Here is a 19,697-nt window from a genome sequence, read left to right as displayed (position 1 = left end):
CTTCACTAGCTCTGGCAGCATGGAAAAGCCTTAGGCAGGCGGCTATTTTGGGTAAATTAGTAAAGACAACAGTTGCTTCCCAGGTTGACGCTGCCATGCTGAGGTGCAGTGCAGGGCGACAGAGTGGAAAACATAGACCCAGCCTGGACAGCACAGCCCTGTAGGCATTGTCATTTGGAAAATCTCCAGCTGACAGGTGGTGGCTGTGGTCGACTGCTCCCCGTGTATCATATACAGGTAATTAGCCATTCAGCTCAGACATGCAGGATAAGAGTACAGTCAATGACAGATATGTGTATAATGAAGACAGGTTTAGAGAGGACATGGTATTTGTGTACAATTCGTATCTGTGTATGTCAGTAGACACTTAATCAAAAGGCATTGGGGTGCACGTACTAAAAATACAACAGTAAAAGTGACAGCGGAAAAGCAAAGAAAAAATTAATTTCATACTAACCTTGTTTAAACTATAACTTTAATATCTCCCTCATTGTTGTCATGATAAAAGATTTCACAAGAAGGTTTTTGACATACAGAGAGCATATGATAAAGTCTAGTAGAGTATAAGGTACAATGTTAGCAGTAAAATCTGGCCAGCAAACTGACAAGGACAGCATTAATCAGAGAAGCAACCTGGAGGCCCATGGTAACTCTGAGGGAGCTACAGAGATCCACAAGCTCAGGTAGAAAAATGTGTTGGCAGGACACGTCTTAATTGTACAGTAAACAAATCAGGTACTAGATAAAAGAGTAGCTCAAGGTAAAGCCAGACGTTCCAGTTGCAGATTGCCACAGGCCATGTAGGGAACATACCAAACACGTTAAAGAATGTGCTATGGTCAGATGAGACAAAACTGAACATTTTGGACTACATGCAAAATGCTATATGTAGCAGAAAATTAACACTGCAAATCACCCTGAACACACCATCCCCACTGTTAAATGTGCTGGTGGCACCATCATGGTGTGGGGATTCTTTGCTTCAGCAAATACGGGAAAGCAAGTTAGAGTTAACTGGATGGAACAAAATACAGGACGATCCTGGAAGAAAACCTGCAACAGGCTGCAAGAAACCTGAACCTGGGCCGGAGGTTTACCTTCTAGCAGGACAATATTGCTAAACTTATAATCAGTGTGAGGGGCCTAATCACAGTCCAAACTAAAACAAATTAGGAATTTTGTGACAAGACTTCATAATAAATTAATAATAACAGGCAGTCAGGTAAAAATTTTCTTGTCTTGAAGCACAAAGCTAATGTCTCTAGACTAGCAGCTGTAATTGCAGCAAAAGGTTGTTAAACAATGCTGATGCACACCCCACTTTCCTAAGTTTAATTTGTAAAAACAAATATTAAATAATTGTCCTTCCCCTTCATGATTATAAAATATATAATGTTTTAATAATATGCAACCATCCAAATGATGTTGTTTTAGGACAAAATTCTCAAAAAGCTTTGCTTGCTTGATTCTGATGATCATGATTAGTCAGCTACAGTTCATTATAAGCTTTATTACTGATCCAATTGTACTTAGCATATAGTACTAATTATATTTAATTGGCTACTCAACCCCTTGTCACCCCTCTAATTTTAAATTAATCAATTGACCTGTACCAACAAACTTTAAGAACCAGTGGTGCCAATGAGCTGCTATATTCTACTATTTTAATAATGACTTCTCAATGCCCTTATTTAGCTGTCTCAAATTTGGTAAATAGGCCTTTTTTTATGTAAAGTTGGTAGTCCACTATATGAATGTATCATAGTGCAAGTTAAAAGTTTTATAAATGGTTCAATGGATAGTTGAAGTTGAGTCAGTCAGTGTTGATTGGCAGTAAATGGGGAAAACGGACCTATGTAAATGGGAACCTGGTTTGTGCTGCTCCGCTGGGAAATCAGGTGGCCATTTGAATATTCAACCCCAGGGCCAGCGCTCTAATTCCTCTCCCCTCAACATGCCACACAAGGAGAAAAGAAGTGACAAAATGGCAAAAAGCGCACAGACATGAATTTGCATTTTAATGTGCCTGTCGGAATCACTTTGGATAAGAGCTGTGGGTATGAGGGACCATATAACCCCAAGGGTCCCCGCCAAACGCCCTGTAATAGCCACCATCCAAAAGAACAACATCCTATGAAGGAGGAAGTTGTTAATAGATAATAAGGAGCAAGGTGGACGGAGGATTTGGCAGGTTTTAGATACCAAAATAAGTTAGACTCCTGAAATGTTTAGGAGGCAGGATTTTTGTTTTAAGTCCCCCAAAAAAACAATATAAACAAGCACACCTTGACAGACTTTTCACAGCACTGTCATTCATTCACAATGATTGCAATGACACTTTAATTACAAAGAAAAACAAATGACGCCTTGCAACAAAACAAACAGTTTCGTGATGTTTTTAGAGCCTCAACCATTCAAAGTCAGATCATTATTCTTTTTTTTTATTTTTTACTTTGAAATATTTTCCCTCTGGATCAATACCAACAAAGACATATGGTTTCTTATATCTCAGCAACTCCCAAGAGAAAAGAACAGCCCAAGAGTAACTCATCTCACCTCAATACTCCATTATTGCTATTTAAAGTCTTCAATCACGTTGTCATTTGGTGAAAGGTGAGAGTAGTCAGCTCGATTTAATCAGTTCAGTTTTATCTCCTGCTGGTATAGAGTGTATCTTTCCATGTATGGATAGGCTTCATGGCCTGGCTGACACAAGAACACAAAGTGACAGGCCGGGACTTGTACTTTTAGTGTCCAAGAGCAGACATCTAGGCAGCCATGCTAGCTGTATGCTGCTGAGAAACAAGAGTTGTCCTACAGAGAGACATTGAGCATGCACCCCTTCTTTATCAAAGGTATTTCAAGGTCCTCTCAACAAAGATTAATTAGACCAAAGTTTCCTTGGACTACAAGCAATTGTCTCTGACGTTTTAGTCTGACAATTTGATTAAATGTATTTATTTACAGCCAATTCACACCAAATGTCATCTCAAAGCAATTTACAAAACAATCAGATCCAAATATCAGGAAGTATGTAATGACATCACACCAATACAATGCAATCCAATCAAATAGATTCAAATTCAGTTACATACTCCGCACAATTTAATTCAAGTTATAATATGATGCAGCCATAGTCATTTTATAAAACCAACTGGTAAAACATGTTTTATCTAAGAAAGCCCAGCAAATTGCTTTGAATCATTGACTTTGCAGCAATCATTGATCCCGAGTAAGCATGGGGCCACATAACAAAGGAATCCCTCACTTTTAATGGAAAGAAACATGTAGCCTACCAGATTTAGCATGGGCTATTATGCCATGACCAACTTGGTGTTGAGAGGACACGAAGGAGATAGAAAAAAGCATCAACTGGTCTATGAATACCTCATGTAGGACAGAGAAACTGAGCACACATAGTCGAAGATGTAGCTCTGTCAGTGGCATAATCAAGGAGAGAAACACAGCTAAAAAGACGAATAAGTATGTAAACAAGTAAAACTTTATTTAGTAAGCACCTTTTAAGCAATAGCTCAGCTGATGACTCTTTTACAATAAAACACAAAAACAAATGGCCAAATGCAGCTTCATTGAAAAGGAAAAAAAAAGAACATGTTGCTTGTGGTTGTAATGTTAGCTGTGAAAAATTCAAGGGTTATGAAAACCTTTGCAAGCCAATGTAAAAAAACTGTGCCTAACGTATCAATATTTTGTGTGGCAACCATTATAGTCCAGAACTGCCTCCCTTCTTCTTCATGGTGTTCACTGGAGGTTGCCACTGGAATCCTCTTCCACTCCTTCATGATGAGATCACAGGGCTGATGGATTTTAGTGACCTCTATCTTCCATTTGAGGATGCCCCACAGATACTCAATAAGGTTTTAGGTCTGAAAACAAGCCTGGCCAGTCCAACACCTTTACTGTCAGTTTCTTTAGCAAGGCAGTGGTCATCATGGGGTGCATTTGGGGTCATTATCATGTTGGAATACTACCCCTCAAGAATCCCTCAGGACGACTACAAAATTGAGGCACGTGACATCACCTGGTACGGCGGAGCTGGGGTCCCACCCTGGAGCCAGGCCTGGGGTCGGGACTCGTCGGAGAGCGCCTGGTGGCTGGGTTGCTCAATGCGGGACCCGGCCGGGCCAAGCCCGAATGAGAGACGCAAGACCATCCCCCAGTGGGCCCACCACCTGCAGGGGGAACCGTGAGGGACCGGTGCAAAGAGGATTGGGCGGCAGACGAAGGTGGAGACCTCGGCGGCCCGATCTCCGGATGCTTAGGCTGTCTCTAGGGACGTGGAATGTCACCTCGCTGGGGGGGAAGGAGCCTGAGCTTGTGCGGGAGGTCGAGAGATATCGACTAGAAATAGTCGGGCTCGCCTCCACGCTCCATGGCTCTGGAACCCATCTCCTCGAGAGGGGCTGGACTCTCTTCTACTCTCTTCTACTCTGGAGTGGTGCATGTTGGACTCTGGCAGGGCTGCCCTTTGTCACCGGTCCTGTTCATAACTTTTATGGACAGGATTTCTAGACGCAGCCAAGGGCCGGAGGGGGTCTGGTTTGGGGACCAGAGGATTTTGTCTTTTCTTTTTGCAGAAGACGTGGTCCTGCTGGCCCCCTCTAGCCAAGACCTACAGCATGCACTGGGGCGGTTCGCAGCTGAGTGTGAAGCGGCTGGGATGAAGATCAGCTCCTCCAAATCCGAGGCCATGGTTCTCGACCGGAAAAGGGTGGCTTGTCCTCTTCAGGTTGGAGGGGAGTTCCTGCCTCAAGTGGAGGAGTTTAAGTATCTCGGGGTCTTGTTCACGAGTGAGGGAAGAATGGAGCAGGAGATCGACAGACGGATCGGTGCGGCTGCCACAGTAATGGGGGCGCTGTGCCGGTCCGTCGTGGTGAAGAGAGAGCTGAGCCGAAAAGCGAAGCTCTCGATTTACCGGTCGATCTACGCTCCTACCCTCACCTATGGCCATGAACTTTGGGTCATGACCGAGAGAACGAGATCCCGGATACAAGCGGCGGAAATGAGCTTCCTCCGTAGGGTGGCCGGGCACTCCCTTAGAGATAGGGTGAGGAGCTCGGCCATCCGGGAGGGGCTCGGAGTAGAGCCGCTACTCCTCCACATCGAGAGGAGCCAGTTGAGGTGGCTCGGGCATCTGTACCGGATGCCTCCTGGACGCCTTCCTCGGGACGTGTTCCAGGCACGTCCCACCGGGAGGAGGCCCAGGGGGCAGCCCAGGACTGGAGGGACTATGTCTCTCGGCTGACCTGGGAGCGCCTTGGGCTCCCCCCGGAGGAGCTGGAGGAGGTGTCTGGGGAGAGGGACGTCTGGGCGTCTCTGCTGAGTCTGCTGCCCCCGCGACCCGGTCCCGGATAAAGCGGAAGACGACGAGTACGAGTACGAGGATCTTCCATTTGAGGATGCCCCACACATTCTCAATAAGGTTTTAGGTCTGAAAACAAGCCTGGCCAGTCCAACACCTTTACCGTCAGTTTCTTTAGCAAGGCAGTGGTCATCATGGAGTGCATTTGTGCATTTGGGGTCATTATCATGTTGGAATACTACCCTGTGGCCCAATTTCTGAAGAGAGGGGATTGTGTAGGTCAAAAAGTCATGAACTCATATTGTCCCAGTCAAAGTCCAGACCTAAACCCAATCTTGACTCTGTGGCAAGATCTGAAAACTGCTGTTCACAAATGCTCTCCATCTAATCTGACTGAGCCTGAGCTGGTTTGCAAAGAAGAATGTGCAACAATTTCAGTCACTAGATGCGCAAAGCTCGTAGAGACATACCAAAAGACTTGCAACTGTAATTACAGCAAAAGATGGTTCAAGAAAGTATTGACTCAGGGGGGCTGAATACTTTTGCACACTGCCCTTGTCTGTCTTTTGTGTAAAAAAAAAAAATTTAAATCATGTATAATTCTTTTTCCATTTTATAATTGTATACCAGTTTGTGTTGGTCTTTCACATAAAATTCCAATAAAATATATTTGTTTTTGTGGTTTAAATGTGACAATATGTGGAAAGGTTTAAGGGTATAAATACTTTTGCAAGCCACCGTGTTTGATGTTAATAAAAAATGTAAAATTAATCCCTATACACTACATTTACTTATATTGTGCAAGTATGTGGTGTCGCTAATGTTATAATTTTTTCTGGTATCATTTCTTTTTATTGTTTTACAGGGTGTGAAACCATGACGTGTATGTGACATGATTTTTGTCTCCACAAGACCAAAACAGCACACAGTTGGAAATGGGGTAAGGTAATTCTTGTCAATGTATTCAATTATGCAGTTGCTTACAAATGTACAATTCCTTGAAGCAGAATTGTTAATTGGGTGCCTTGCTTTTTTTAAAGGAGCAAAAATTATAAGGCAGTGCGGGGAGACATGCCAGACCCTGATATCCTCAGAGTGGCAGAGGTTTACCAGGACTTTGCAGCAGACCTTGCTCCTCTGATTACCACCATGGCCATCAGTGCTGATGTCCCATTAGTTGACTCAGCCTTTGGAAAAGTCCAGGAAGGCAGTCCTATCGCTTTCCAGCATCCACTACCAGTCAGCCGAATTATCATTTGCCACGTGGATGCCCCTCCTCCACCGCCATTGCCATTGGACAACTACCATCTTGCGATTTTGTAGTCCATGCAGAGGATGACATTCTTGTCCAGCGCATTTATAGGGACCTTAGTGTGTGTCAGACAATCAGAGAAAAGGTTGATCATTTCTTCTTTTATGTTTACTTTTCCAGTGCATAAATTATTTTGTATCGGCATGTGGATGCCCCTCCTCCACCACCACTGCATCAATCATCCCTTGAATTGTTTTGTTCCAACAATATTTTATTAATGGTTATCTTTTCAACTTTTTTCCACTTGTTAACTATAAGCAATATTAATTGATAAGTGTTTGAGGTTTTAAAGAGCCAATGTTTTGAAAAGCTCTTATAAACATCTCTTATTCAAAATGCAAGTTTAAATGTAAACAGATCAAAGAAAATAAACTGTTATGAATATAAATGCTAAATCTTCACAGCATGTTCTCATTGAATAAGGATGGAAACATAGTTTTGCAAAGTATTTTAATTGAACATAAAGTTCAATTAACGTTCAAAGCACAAAGAACACAATAGATAATTTATCACAACCAAATCAAAATTGCATTAAATTATTAAATGCACATTAACTAATTAAATATAATTATTTAATTATGCATTTCATATTTTAATGGCATTTATTTATTTAATGGTACATTTAAATATTTCATGCGACATTAACATTCATTTATTTCATGATATATTTATTTCATTTTGACCCTTCATATTTTTATCACCTGAAGAAGCCCATTTAACAGTTTGAGAAACAAAATTAACACCCACATTTATTTTTTTGCCATCTCATTTAAATCTATACCATTTCATTAAACATCTGAGAATTTAACTGTTGACATTGCATTTACTGCTTTAACCTGCCCATGCCTTCACGAGGGGCCCATTCTGGTAATTTACCAGGTAACAAGCCACGTTGAAGAGCTCATCAATGATCCCACACACAGACACTGGTAGTACGCGGTCAAAACGTTTGTTCTCCTTCACTCTCCTGATGCAGCGTTCTACGTGGACCCTCAGCCGAGCAATGGACTGAGTCTCATGGACATCTTGTGGGCTCATCTGATTTTTCCCTGAGAGGAAGGCTGGCCTATATACTTTGCAGGGAGCCAGATTGTCAACTAGAAAGCCCTTGTCAACCATTATTGCCATGTCTGACTCTAATACATTGATGACGGCTGATTGCTTGAAAATCTCACAATCATTCATGGATCCAGCAAAAAGGGCAGAGACAAATGTGATGGCACCAAGAGATGCCATGCCGATCATGGCCTTGAGTGTAGAGTGGGACTTGTATGCAGAAAGCACCTCATTCTGCAATAGGAGATCCGATGGTGTCTGGCAGTAGATTTCAGTGCAATCAAGCACTACTTGGGTGTCAGGGTATGAAGCAAACTCTGCTGGAAGTCGACCTCGCACCACCTCCTTGGGGAACCAGAGGTGTTGGCTTCCAAGCAGGTGGTATAGAAAGTTAGCTCATGTGGTGATGATCCTGCTTACAGTTGTTCAGTGAATGCCAAAGGTTTCAGCAAGATCTCTGCGTGGCTGACCCAAGGACAGGTAGATCAAGAAACGGAACTGCTCATCAATAGGAGGAAGTTTCTTCAAAAAAGAAAAGACACAAAAACATAATGCACAAAAATTTAAATACAACTCTTACAATACAACACCTGTTTATAAATTCTTTTGAAAATACATTTTTAGAGGGTGATTCATGGTATAAAAAACTGTATAAAAATTTGGTTTTCTCCTAATTATGTCAACTATAATCACATGTAGTTCCTAGTTACTTCACTAGAAGGGAGTAAAATCACAAAGCTTCAATCTCAATCAGCTCTAAAATTGGCATTGATTAAATATCACAACGCAAGAATATTATAAATGCAGCTAAAAATACATGTGAGTATGGATATCATCCTTTTGCACATTAATTATTGCTTTTCTGACCACAATGCATGGATTACTCCAGATCTGTTGGTCACACACTAACCTACAAAATAATCATCATACCATGTATGTGTGAAATCTGTCAGAGCCAGCTATGGAGGCCTTGGTATTGGTGACCTGAATCATCTTGGTCTTCACAGCAGACTCCAGAAGCTTCCAGAAACATTGGAACTGTTTGTATGAAGCAAACCTGTGGAAATAAAATAAAACATATATGGAGTAATTGATGTCATAACCTATTGTAAACCCAGCCGTTAAGCTGAATGACAAGGACTTACATATATATATATATATATATATATATATATATATATAATGCATCTATAGAACACTACAGTACAATACACAATATGTTAACACAGCATAATTAGCCGACAAAAATACAAACTTACCTGGTATAGAACCTGATTTCATTGTCTGAGCCTGCAAGGCGCTCCAAACCAAAACGGATCCGCAGCTGTAGCCCTTCCACTTGGCTCTGTAGCTGTTCAATTCTCTTGTGCAGAGCCGCATTTTCAATCTGTAACTCGTTGGCAATTACTCCAGTTGTCGGTGAAACACAGTAATCATGATCAGGAGCTACAAACACCATCTCCGATTCTGAAGGGTCCACATGCGGAGCTGCAGCAACACTTTTGATTAATTTTGATCTTCAATGCCTTAAGAGTATACTGAGTCGCTCTGAATTCTGTAAATCAAAAGCTGTAGAAGGAGTTTGCTCAGATACGTGTGTATATGACAAAACATGGCTTATTTAAACTAAAATGGCCAACCTTCTGTGGGGTTTGAAACATGGCTCCAAGAGACTTTTTGTAGGTCCTGAGTAGTTACATATGTGTCCCGAATAATCCTTGGGCAAAGCATGGCTATGGGCTGGTTGTTTTAGTGCTTCTAGGGGGCTCCTTGGAGGAATTACGCCATGTCCACCAATTATTTGACTGAATATCTTTTAGGGGCTAGACTAAGATCCATCACATTGAATTTAGTCTGGATCGAAAGAAATCTGTGGAAAATAGAGGCAAACGTAAGGCTATGGCATGAACTAGGACTTCGCCAGGCTGCCACGGCCACACCTTCCAGCCAAACCTCTCAGTACTAAAGACTAACTTAGACCATCTTGTTATCTGTCACTGGGAACAGTTTCATGTTGATTAGGTAAAGGGTATCAAATATAGACCTTCCAAAATAAAACATTACACTTCCTATTCTTAGGGGGCAGAGCTTTGTTGATGCCAGTATGTGACTATTGAATACTGTTCGGGGTTAGATGTGAATCAATCCCAGAAGGTTTTGTGTCTCTGCAGCTTTCCTTGTAGGAGCTATAACAATTTTCTTTTTCTTGACTAGAGGTCGAACTTTGAGGACTGGCCCCATCTCTTCAACATGCTCAAAAACTCATCATTTTAATCATTTTTAATCCCTAATCTCTCTGTTGGTCTTTACTAGTGAGGGCCTTCATATGGGCAAATGATAAAACTGTATTTTCATGGCACAGCCTTCACAGACAGACAGACTAAAGAGTAGATTTGATTCAGCGCATTTACTTTTGTAGCTAGAAAACTTGATTGATTCAGACTGCTTCTTGTGTAGTAGCCTGAGATTATGTTTATTGTGAATAGGCACTCACTATATAAATAAACACAACTGAAAACTGACTTGAATTGAAATGCAAATTCAATCAGCAAGACCACTTTAATAAAACAAAACAGCCTTCCTGTCTAGAAGGACAGATTATACACACCACGGTCCATCAGCAAACACGGGGGCCCAGTTGATGGGACATTGCTTTGCTCGTCAGTTTATGAATTAACTGGTGAATAGCAATCAGCTGTGAAATTGGTACCAACTAGGTTTGATACTCCTGTTTTGATTACTGTGTGGATCTGCATTGCTCCATGCCCCAACTTTCAAAAAAGTCTGGTGAAGTTGATCCTGTTATAGGTCAAGTACTTCCAAGTTTATGTATACACGAAGATGTCTTCACTGAATGTGTCATGGCTTACTGACATATTGCTATATAGGACAAGAGCTGTGTTTGAATGATTTAGCTTTTCACTCATCTATATCAAGTTAAATATTGGATGAAGGTAGCAGGTGTTTTGAGTGCAGTGATATGTCATAATGTCATAATTGTCTACAGTAGGGGTCCCCAGCTAAAATAGCATCATCTAAGCACTCTGGGGTCCCAACATTTTAAATCAACTGACAAATATATTTTCATTCACTTTTATTTAACATTAAATTAACACTAGAATTTCTTTTTTTTAACTACTGATCAATTATTCATATGCCCATTAAATCATCTGCTGAACAGAAAAGTACGATCCAATTTAGGTACCAATATTAAACACACTTTGAATGACGCAGTCGAACTGGGTCTGTACATCTTGGTATAATAATTCTGCTCTTCTTGTTGTGCTTGTGGCAGGCATGGCAATTTGCTTAACCGTTACCTTATGTTGTTATCCTTCTTTTCCATCTAAAAGTGTTTCTGCCACAGCTTCCATGCACTCTGATAATTTCTCAGTCAGTGAAAAGTTTTTTGTGTTTTCTTAAAACCCACTCTACTTGCAGTTAACACTGATATGCTTGCTGTTGTGCTGTAAGAGACTATGTTATCAGCCATGTAGCTCGCTCATGCTGTTCCATCAATTCATTTATTTCCCTTGTCTTACTGTCAGCAACTGACGGATAGCTTGGGTTGAATTTCTTATGTTAGGTTTCATAATGTCTCTTTAGATTTCCACTCTTTAGAAATCCAACTGATTCAAAAAATAAAAGGCAGACTGGCCTTACAAATTAAAAGCGTATCCGTTCATCTTTAAAAGTGTGATTTTCAGAGTCCACTTTTAAGTATTTTGACAATGCCATCTTATTTTATTCACTCATCTGTGCACCACCAAGTCATTGTACTGTCAGCAAGCGTGAACTCCCAAGCTTGTAACTTAGCAACCCGCATTCAAGTACCCCGCATAGTTTCTTCTTTGTCGTTTTGTGGCAGTCGGCATACAATGATGTGGTGCATTACCACCACCAGCTGGCTTGGAGTGTGGACCAGAATGTCGCTGGCCAACATTGCTGCCAGTCGCACCTGTTCAGAAGTCAGATGTGGCCTCAATTAAAGTTCATTCATACCACATCAATTTTCTTACATTTATTCACATTACAACTACAACATTCAATGTTTTGTCATGATGTAGGGTTGTTTGGTTTTTGGTTTCGAGTTTCTTATGTTTTTCACAGTTAAGGTTTTGACTCGTTCTTTTGTTATTATTCTTCTTAGATTTTGAATCATGCTTCTGTTATTTTCCTGGTCATGCTTTAGTTTTGTCATCTTGTTCATGTTTTGTCAAGTTTGGTTTTCGGATCTGGTTATGCTTTAGCTTCATGTTTTTCTAGTTTGTTTATTAGAGTCTCTGTTTTTGCCGCAGCCACATTTTGTTCTGTCTGTCAATTAAGTTTATTCGGCTCACCTGTCCAAGTTAATCTGTCCCCTTGCTCCACCTGGTTTTCACTCTATATATTCACACTTGCTCTGTTTGTCTTTGTGGAAACATCTTTCACTCTCATGCTCATGTCTAGCTCTCATGCTCAAGTCTTATTTTTTGATCATGCCATGCCTGTCTTGCCTGCCCGTTTGTTTTGTTCCTGCCTCATGTAGTGAGTGAGTTTTCGTTATTAAATCTTTTTTACTTACCATCACGCTGCCTGCTCGCCTGCATTCTGGGTCCAATTCCAAGTAAACCGTGACAGTATGTTTCCGCCAAACACGGACCTCGCGGATGAGCATCGGGCTGGCTCCATTGACCTCCTTACTTTCCTGTCTCGGGAGGCGGAGAAGTCGTTGCGCCGTTCTGCGGGGCTGTCAGTGCCACAGTCGGCTTATGATGGAACCAGGTTGGCAATTCCAGTTCCGGGGACAGGTCCCCTTCGTCGCCATTCTCCGCCTGCTCCCCTGGTTGTGCACTCCTCCCGCCGCAAGAAAAGCCGACGTGCAGGGGTTCCTAGCCGGTCGGCTGGCGAGGAGGTGGTTTCCCAGCCAGCCTGCGTGAGGGCTGCAGCAAGTAAGCCCGCATCTTCGCCTGCCACAGCACTGTCTGTCAGGCTCGCTGCACCTCCGCCCATGCCTTCTACGCTCTCTCCAGCCCGGTGTTCTGGGGCAACACCTGCCAAGCTGGAGCAACGCTTGAGGTTCACTGCAAGTCAAATAAAGATCCTCAGGATGACTGGTCTCCTGTATTCCTCTCCTGAGCTGATGGAGAGGATAGGGCAGATCGAGATGGAGTATGAAGCGGCAGTAAGGTTGTTTTACTTCCATCCTCCATCGCCCACGTCAAGTCTCCAGGAAGCTGCTGCAGAGCAGCCAACGTCAAGTCTCCAGGGAGCTGCTACAGAGCAGCCCACGTCAGGTCTCCAGGAAGCTGCTGCAGAGCAGCCCACGTCAAGTCTCCAGGGCGCTGCTGCAGAGCAGCCCACGTCAAGCCTCCAGGGCGCTGCTGCAGAGCAGCCCACATCAAGTCTCCAGGGTGCTGCTGCATAGCAGCCCATGTCAAGTCTCCAGGGCGCTGCTGCAGAGCAGCCCACCTCAAGTCTCTAGGGAGCTGCTGCAGAGCAGCCCACCTCAAGTCTCCAGGGAGCTGCTGCAGAGCAGCCCACGTCAAGTCTCCAGGGAGCTGCTGCAGAGCAGCCCACGCCAGGACTCCAGGGAGCTGCTGCTGCTGCAGAGCAGCCCACGTCAGGTCCACAGCCTGATACACCACAGCCTGACACACCACAGCCTGACACATCACAGCCTCCTCAGCTTGACTCCAGGCCAGACACACCACAGCCTCCTCAGCCTGACTCCAGGCCAGACACACCACAGCCTGACCCTAAGTCAGCCTCAACCCCCTCCACACGGCGCAGAAGACATCGTAAGAGGGACGCCCTGGCTCAAGTCATCGGTGGCCCCGGCGATGCCTCTGCTCACGCGACTGAGGGTCCGGCCGATGCCTCAGCTCCTGCTCACGTCACTGAGAGTCCGGTCGACGCCTCAGCTCCTGCTCACATCACTGAGGGTCCGGCCGACGCCTCAGCTCCTGCTCACGTCACTGAGGGTCCGGCCGACGCCTGAGCTCCTGCTCACGTCACTGAGGGTCCGGCCGACGCCTGAGCTCCTGCTCACGTCACTGAGGGTCCGGCCGATGCCTCAGCTCTTGCTCACGTCACTGAGGGTCCAGCCGACGCCTCAGCTCTTGCTCACATCACGGAGGATCCCGTCGACGCCTCAGCTCCTGTTCCTAGTCTGCAGGAGTTTAAGGAACGTTTTGTCCTCGTTCTGGCTTTTGAACCCAGAGCTGAGGGTTCGCCAGACTCTGCTTCAGCCTCTGAGGGTTTGCCAGGCTCTGCTTCAGCCTCTGAGGGTTCGCCAGGCTCTGCTTCAGCCTCTGAGGTTTCGCCAGGCTCTGCTTCAGCCTCTGAGGGTTCGCCAAGCTCTGCTTCAGCCTCTGAGTGTTCGCCAGGCTCTGCTTCAGCCTCTGAGGGTTCACCAAGCTCCACGCATCTGGAATTCCACAGAGTGTCTGGGAAGTCCTCTACTCTGCTCAGTCAGCCTCCACGTCTTTGGTGCAGGCCTGGTCGCCCGCCTGAACTCTGTGCCTGCTCGGGACGACGTCCTGGTCGCCCGCCTGAACACTGTTTTTGTTTTTGGGATCTGGTTATGTTTTAGCTTCATGTTTTTCTAGTTTTTTATTAAAGTCTCTGTTTTTGCCGCAGCCACGTTTTGTTCTGTCTGTCCAAGTTAATCTGTCCCCTTGCTCCACCTGGTTTTCGCTCTATATATTCACACTTGCTCTGTTTGTCTTTGTGGAAACATCTTTCACTCTCATGCTCATGTCTAGCTCTCATGCTCAAGTCTTATTTTTTGATCATGCCATGCCTGTCTTGCCTGCCCGTTTGTTTTGTTCCTGCCTCCTGTAGTGAGTGAGTTTTCGTTATTAAATCTTTTTTACTTACCATCACGCTGCCTGCTCGTCTGCATTCTGGGTCCAATTCCAAGTAAACCGTGACATGTATCCTGTATTTTTAGCTGTAATTCATCTTTTGTAACGTGCCTATACAGGCATTGCAAATATAAAACGTTTCTACCCATTTTTTGGCAAAATAGCTAAAGTTTTGTCAGAAACACATGTTGAAGTCAATTGCATGCACAAAATTGGGGTCAATAGATTTTTCTTGCCATTGCACAAAGACATACTGTGTTATCTCTTTGAGAATGTTCTGAGTATCATCTGACCCTTGTAACCAGTCACAGCTCGCTATATGGGAGTTGAAAAAGAGGTCTGGGCTAAACTAGACAGGGCCACTTCGACCATACAAGTTTGTTTTTACACAAAACTCTCTCTCTTTCATACACACAGACGCATGCACACATGCAGCTGCTTCTGCTACCCATTGTTTATTCCTATTACCCAGTGTCCATTACTTTTAGTTAAAAAGAAAAACAACCTTCGGCAATTATGTTTTGTCCATCTTTTTTATCCAGTTGTTTAGTAAATTACATGATATTAAATTTGATGAACTTGAGCTTTGGGTCTCCTTTAATTGATATTTGTACCTTTGGATCTTTTTTAATACACAATTTCTGTGTATATATAGGGATATATTGGTGACAAATGTTTATTATTTGAGCCTATAATCAACCATTCCTTTAAAATACTTGTTAGGGGAATTTTGTAATGTTATGATTTTTGGTAACATAACTGAAACAAATTCAGTCATCTTTGGCTTAAAATCTTTGTGAACAAATGTAATAAAATCACTTGAGACTGACCAATACCCATTTTGAAAACACATGTATATTATGAAATTCAGTTTAAATATATGCATATATATAAACATTCAAATGGCCTGAACTTGTATAGCACTCTATCAAGTCCCCAAGACCCGCTTTACACTACAATCAGTCATTCACACACTGACAGTGATGAGCTACAATGTAGCCACAGCTGGCACGGAGTAGACTGACAGAGGTGAAGCTGCCATACACAGGCGCCAACGAGCCCTCTGACCACCATCAGTAGGCAAGTCGAGTGAAGTGTCTTGCCCAAGGACACAACGACTGAGATGTACATAACGGGTGTTTCGAACCGGCAACCCACCAGTTACAGGACAAACTCCTGACACCTGACCCACAGCCGCCCCAACATAAATAATGTCATTCTGGAAACTTACTACAAGCAAATGACACCCATTTGGTGGAACGGCCCCAAACAAAGGTTGTATAGTTTTTATTATGAAAGAGCAGTCAAGTTTTCAATTCAATTAGTTGCTAGAGATAAATCAGGTTTTACCAAAATTGGCAGGTTAGAGCTTTAATTAAAATGAAAAAACTAAACTGGCATAGAAAACAGTTATTGGTGCAGGACCAGTAACAGTTTACCAGCATCTGATAGTGCTGAGTTCCATGATGTTAAAATGTTTTGTTAATAGATGAAGACAATTTTTCAATGTCTACTGGGGAAGTTCTAACTGATCTAAATAAGTTCAACAGAAGGCAATAGTTTAGCCTACAATAAGACATGACCATTGGTTCAGAAAAGTGTTTTACAATTTGACCTGTTGCTTTTTTGTTTTTTTTTTGTTTTGAGCCACCTTTTTGTTGTTATATTGCATTTCTGCAAAAAAAACAGGTAAAAGATAAAAATGCCAGAAAAAAGAATGCTTTCAATAAAATTATTTATTATGTGTTTGCAATTACTGAAAAAAAAATTATCTCAATAACAACCCACCATCTGGTTTCAGATTATCTTGTTCTAAACATCACAACTTTTCAAACTTCCTTTGTTTCACTCTCCTGTGCACTCCATTTTCAACACATCCAATATCTTTCATAATTGTTATTTAGCCTCTCAGTCAGTCTGTGTCAGTCTCTCCGGGCTTTCATTGTCCACTAAACCCTTTACCGCTCTGTTGTAATCTGACCCAACCTTCTGCGCTGTTATTGCACCAGCTCTCCCAGATCCAGTCCTAATGCAATTCCAAGAGCTTTTTCACGCTCACTGTTTCCCCATTTTACTTAATAAGCCCCATCTTGTTGTTTTTGGGCCACAAACAGAATTTTTTCTCAATTGAATTTATGTTACTTATATGGATTTTGAAGAGACAACATTGTTCCTGCTGTACTACTTTTTGTTTGAGTAGTTTGTCAAAAGAAGGCTAAGAAAAAACTAGGAAGTTGTGGCCTGTATATTTTGAGCAATGTTATTTATATTTGATATATTTTTTAAAGATTCAAATACAAACTCAATCAAATACAATTATGACCATTTTAGATAGTTTTCTTTATTTTCTTAAACTTTTTAACAAAAGTAAACAGCTGTGTGAGAATCCACTGCAATCTTATGTATACTTGTGTCTATATTTGTGTGTTGCGTATGAGTTCACACAAGCATTGGTTGGTTGTATCTCATTAGCAATTTTACAATAAAAATAAAAACATGTTAGATAAAGCTTCTTTTGAACTCTGAAATTAGGAGTTTTATAAAAGTTTTCTGTTCAAAGTGTTCCAATAAAGTGAAGTCCTACCTGGGAGCACAGATAGCTTAGGAGTTGCAAGGCTCTAATTTTACTATTAATTTGTTTTTATATTCAAAATATTTAATACCAAATGATAATTAAAAGTCTTAAATCTTAAACTGCATTTGCTTCTACATATATAACTGCCCTATCCCAGGTATGTTAAATTAGCATGATAAATATAACTACATTGGGATAACAGTTTCATTCTCATGTATGATTTTAATTTAATTTCTAGCAGACATAACCAGTTCAACACAGAAACAAATATTTATATTTAATTTGTGGTAATTTCATCACTCACCTACTAATTTGACACTCTTTGTCAGGGTGAGTGTTTGTGGTCGGACTAAAATGCAAACGAAGGGGACTGGACCCAAACATATGCATGTAAGTTGGAGGATTTATTTACTTCCATTGCTGTAATTGATTTCATCAATTACAGCAAGATCCTGAAGCCACAGAAAAGCCACAGAATATCACTCTACCAACAGCCTATTTGACTGTCAAAATGATTGTCTATTTCCAAAATGCTGTGTTAGTGTTATTACATGTATACCAGGATGCACACCTTCCAAAAAGTTCCACATTTGTCTTGTCAGTCGACAGAACAATTTCCCAAAGGTCATTGGAACCATCAAGATATATTTTTGCAAATGCAAGAAGGACCATTGTCTTCCTTTTTTGTCCACAGTGGTTTTTGCCTTGGAACTCTCTCATTGAAACCATTTTTGCCCAGTCTCTTTCATATTGTTGAATCATGAACTCTGAGGTAGATGAGGCCTGCATTGCTCCATATATTGCTCTGGGTTCTTTTTTAACCTCCTGACAGAGTCATGGACAGTAGCCTGACCACAGATGGCTCTCAGATGGCTCTCACTGGGGTTTGCTGAAGTACCAAAGCTTTGGAAATTGCTTCGTAACCCTTCATAGACTTATAAATGTCAGTGACTTTGTTACTTATCTGTTAGTCAATTCCTTTAGATCAGTACAAAATGTTTTGTTGTTTTTTTAGATGTTTCAGCCTACTTCATATTTAAAGATATTCTATCTCTAGCAGCAATCGGTTTTGAGCTTAGATAGGTGAAATTGAATTCAACAATACAAAAAAACAGTTGAATCATGATTTAATAAAGGGGTGGTTACTTTTTTCACATAGGGACTGCTTTATTGTTCTTGGGTAATCGTTTATAATATTGTTTGATATGATCAAAAACATTAAAGTGTAAACACTTTTTTACACCACTGTATTTTCTTTTCTGCTCACTGGTTAATGTTTTGTGTTTAAAAAAGAATGTCGGTATACAATTTTGACATGTACCTAGATCAGTGACAGGGTTTAATGGTAACCTTTCAAAAGCACAAACACCAGATTGACGAGGAAAACAGAGAACAACCCCATGTACATGCAGCAAAGCGCATGAAATATACTTATTTGATGAAATATGATCTGTGTGCAATATGCACACTAATTGAAAAGCTGCATTAAACATGAAACATCATCTGAGATGCTGGGTTGGAAACTTTTCTATGAAGAGAAAGCATGCTTCCTCCAAACCAAAGTTTGGTCCAGAAAACGATCAGAAACTCTACGTGTAATAACAGCATTTTCCACCTAGACACATGTTTCTTTGTACACAGGGCCAATAGGAACACTTAATGCAGACTCCAGTTGGATGAGATGAAGCCACACTAGGCTCCTGAACATTCATTTCCTCCAGGGGGAACAGGTCCTGTGGGTTTAACATGCAGCTGATGGCTCACTTGATTACCTGCAACTCTTTCCACTTCGGTGCTGCAGTTGCCCTCTGCTCTCTCCCACATTGCTGGCTTGATCCTCGTTTGGCCCTATTGATTAACGTCAAACCAAGCTCCTTCTTATGTGCCTTTTTTCCTATTTACTTGCTCAGTTTAATCTGCAACACAGCTTGGACCCATTGTTCTAAACAGGCTGCAGTAAAGGCTCAATGAAAATGTATGCCTATTGGATTTCCTACAGTGGGGAAAGCCACCGTGTTATAAGGTTAGTTAAGCAAAATAGTTTTAGACTTCAAGCCAACACAGTTACATCTACAGAGATTAAATAATATTTCAGAAATTACCTATTATTTACATTGATCATGGTCTGGTTATACAATGTAATCTAAGGAAATAGAATGAGAAATGGTTTGAGTTATTTGCACAGCTGTGCAAAATAAATTCAAAAGCTTTAAATATTTCCTGTTTTGATAAAATGCACAAAAGTGTATTTTATTTGTCTCTTGTGGCTCATTGTTAACGCCACCAGCAAGTTGTGAGAGCATTAAAGAATATTTGTGGGAGGCTGTGCCTTGGGAATGATATGAAATTTGATAAAAATCTGTGTTGCAACAATTAAATAAATTCTTATTGAATTCCGAAGATACATTTAAAAATAGCTTTTACAAAAACAGCTGATGCAGGTTTTTCTTGTTGTTTTTTTCCTTGAATTATGTCATTTACAGGTGAAGTCATTTTTGTTTTCCTAGTTTAGATATTAAACCCCACAAGCGGAAAGCAATATTAAAGCCTATTTTTCTACTACCCATGCAAAAAAGTCTAAAA

The sequence above is a fragment of the Girardinichthys multiradiatus genome, chromosome 10 (genome assembly GCF_021462225.1).
Source record: "Girardinichthys multiradiatus isolate DD_20200921_A chromosome 10, DD_fGirMul_XY1, whole genome shotgun sequence".
Taxonomy (NCBI): domain Eukaryota; kingdom Metazoa; phylum Chordata; class Actinopteri; order Cyprinodontiformes; family Goodeidae; genus Girardinichthys; species Girardinichthys multiradiatus.
Note: the sequence above shows the minus strand (reverse complement) of the source record.